This window comes from Triticum urartu, chromosome 1, assembly GCF_003073215.2.
Source record: "Triticum urartu cultivar G1812 chromosome 1, Tu2.1, whole genome shotgun sequence".
In the NCBI taxonomy this organism is placed as follows: domain Eukaryota; kingdom Viridiplantae; phylum Streptophyta; class Magnoliopsida; order Poales; family Poaceae; genus Triticum; species Triticum urartu.
In genome coordinates, this window is record NC_053022.1 from 50790594 (window position 1) to 50793868 (window position 3275).

A 3275-nucleotide genomic window follows, 5' to 3' on the forward strand; every position below is an offset into this window, starting at 1 on the left:
GCTTCTTTTTGTTGGCTTCTGTGTCATCCACCGTTATTGACCACTAATTGTTTCCTTTGCACCTCTGTGTAAACAGGATTATCTGCTTCACCTCGTTGCCATTGTGACCTTTTGTTGCACTGCACAAAACACTTTTGCAAAATGTCACACCGATAATGTTGCTTGGTTGCTTGATCTTAGTGGAACTGCACAAGAGGAGATCTTACTTCCTATCCGTTAAGGCGAATTTGGTTCAGATCTTCTTCTTGTGAGTTGTTTGAATTCCGCATCGTGAGAGGTCAGTACTAGCCTTCTTTCACATGATTCTGCAGTGTGCATTCATATGTTGTGCTACTTGTACGATAATGTTGCTTGATTTTAGTGAACTGCACAAATGGAGACAAGACTTCCAATCTGTATGTGCACCGTAATATCCCATTGAGGTAAGATAAGGATATTTCACAACTGCTGGCCTGTATTTTGCCACTTTCAACAAAAAATTAAGTTTAGTACTATACTTGTGCTCCCTAATTGACATGCCAAATCTTACATTGAAGGCGAAGCTTGTTTGTTATTGAACCAAGTGATGAAGGGGAAGAACAAGGGGAAGAAAAACAAAAATCAACTCCTGGTGCTGTCATGAAAAAGTGGTATTGTCCTTGAGAAGTGCTTCATCTGTGCTGTTTTAAATAATTCCTTTCCTTTTTTCGAGCAAACAGTGATGCTAGCATTTAGTAGTCCTCTTGTCTTTGCACAACAGGATCATCTTCCTCTGAAGAAGAATATGGAGTACGTGAAGTGACTAGCTCCGATTATGCCAGGATGAAGAAGCCATGTCTATCTTATCATCACAAGGAGCAATTGAAGGATGGTTACATTACTCCCCACAAGACCAAACTAACTTCAGCTCAGAAGGACTGACAAAATCTCCATTTTTTGGCTGTGATGCGCGAGTACAATGTTGTTCTAGGATTCTTTCTAGTGAGTTCCATTTTTCTAAAAGTGTGCTCTACATGGACCATGTATGTGCCTGTTGAAACTGTCAATTCATAGTACAGTTTGCTCTATACTAATCACTTTTTTGTATTTGTGCAAACAGGGGTGCTCAGCTTGATTTCAATGGGAACTGCACAAAATGTTCATGAATACATCGAATCATTCATTTCCACCACAAGAAAGGAGGTGCCGATAAGTTCAAGGCGTTGCAACATATAAGGGAGAAATCATACAAGCTACGCGTGAATTTGGTTGATTTTGGTGGAACTGCACAAAAAGAACAGCTGGTTTATTTAGCACGAGGTGCCATGTCAATGTCCGAACTGATGGCAAACCCTGCCCATTCCACAATCGTAGGCATTTGATATTTTGGAATGGGACAACCTTGTCAAATTTTGCTCATTAATTTTAGCAAGACATGCGTTTGATATTTTCGAATGGGACGCCCTTGCTGTCAGCAGCATCGATTAATTTTTTCTTTATTCTTTAGCTGTGAAGTAAATATTGCCTCTGACATGTGAGTCGCTGAGATGCATAATCATCGATTGTTTTGAATGTTCTCTATGAATTGCTAGGCCTGTGTGTTTTATTGCAATGTACAGAAACGCTAAAAACCTGCTCAAACTCTTTGTACTCCTTCTGTTCCTTTTTTACTTCGCACATTGTGAAAGTGCATACTTTTTTGTATAAGATTGGTCAAAGTAGAGATACTTTGACTGCAGACAAAACTTGTATGCAGACTATAAAGGACCGGAGGGAGTATATGTGAAACTGCTGCAAACGAGGTGATCACCCTGGGAATAATGCTAGTACATATTGTTTTGCATGTTCATCCAATGCCAGTGATATAGGAATTCGAACTAACCGAAATAAATTCATTCATACACGGTCGGATTTCATATAAACATGCCAGATTTCATTACATTTCATACATTCTTCAACTAAAAAGGGGTGCGCTGGAGGTATAATTAATTAACCGAAGCTACCCACCTGTGTCCCGCTGAGCCGAACAGAAGCTTCACTGACTTAACTGCAGGTGCAGTTGCGTAACTGACATGTGGCCTATTGGGCCGACGTGTCAGTCAGCCAACTGCACCAGCAGTTAAGTAGAAGTAGCGTTACTCTCCAGCAGAACTCCCCGACTCCACGTCGCCGCCAAGAAGCTAACCGGCCGTCAATGGTCAACCCGCCTAGCTTGGCTTCAACAGGAGGGTAGCAGTGGTGGCCTTACTTGGACCCAAGCGGCGGCGACCTACCGTGTTCTACTCTTCCTCGTTTTCTGTGTGGCGCGGCCTCGTTGGCAGCGGGGCGGAGCCGGCGATGTCCTCTATCTCGTTGCTGGCGGGCGGCGCCTCAGTGGAGCGCTGGAAATCCTCCCCCGCGTTGCCGGCAGGGTGGGCCTCGGCTGAGCCAGCGATGTCCTCTGCCTCGTTGTTGGCGGGGCCTCGGCGGAGCCGGCAGTGTCCTTTGCCTCGTTGTTGGTGCCACAGGGCCTCGGCGGAGCAGGGCCTCATCGACGCCAGCGGAGCGGGGACTCGTCGGAGCTGGCATTGTCCTCTGCCTCGTCCTCGGTCTCGCCAAATAGCGCCTCGCCCGCTTCATCGCCCTCTTTGCTAGCCTCTTTGTAGGCGGCCGCAGCCTCCGCCACCCGCATGCGCTCCCGCCAGCGCTTGAGGCGGCCCTTGCGGGCGGAGCGGTACGAGTCGAGCAGCGCCTCCTGCTCCGCCCGCTCCGCGGCGATCTACTCCTCCGCCTATAGATGCTCCTGGAGGAGATGGTGGTTGTAGGCGGCGTCGGCCTGCGCCTCCCGGAACTGCTCCTGACGCATCTGCCTCACACTATCCATATATTGGGCGCGGGCCTCGCCGATGATCATGGTGCAATGCACCGGCGAGGATGGCGCGGAGGAGGGGGTTGGCTCCGGATTGTCGACTACCATGTTCTCCATTGGGACGTCGTCGTCCTCCGGCTGTCTGCCGGCCAGCCGGTCGGCAGCAATGGCTGCCATCTCCTTGTGGTCCGTCGTCCGCCCATCCCGAAGAGCGCTGGAGCGCGAGGAAGCCATGGTGGGCAGTAGTGGTGTGGACAGGAGAAAGGGAATGGATGCGGATGACTGCGGCTATGGCCGGGGCAGCAGTTTATATAGCAACGGTGGGTGGGCGGAGGGATGGACGTGTGGCGCCGTTGTAGCCGCCTCGGTAACCACATATCATTAATGTGGGCGGCAGATGGACGGGCGGCACTTGTGTCGTTTGAAGGCGGAGAAATCGCCTGCACCGGGAAGCGCGGCGGGTGGCGCT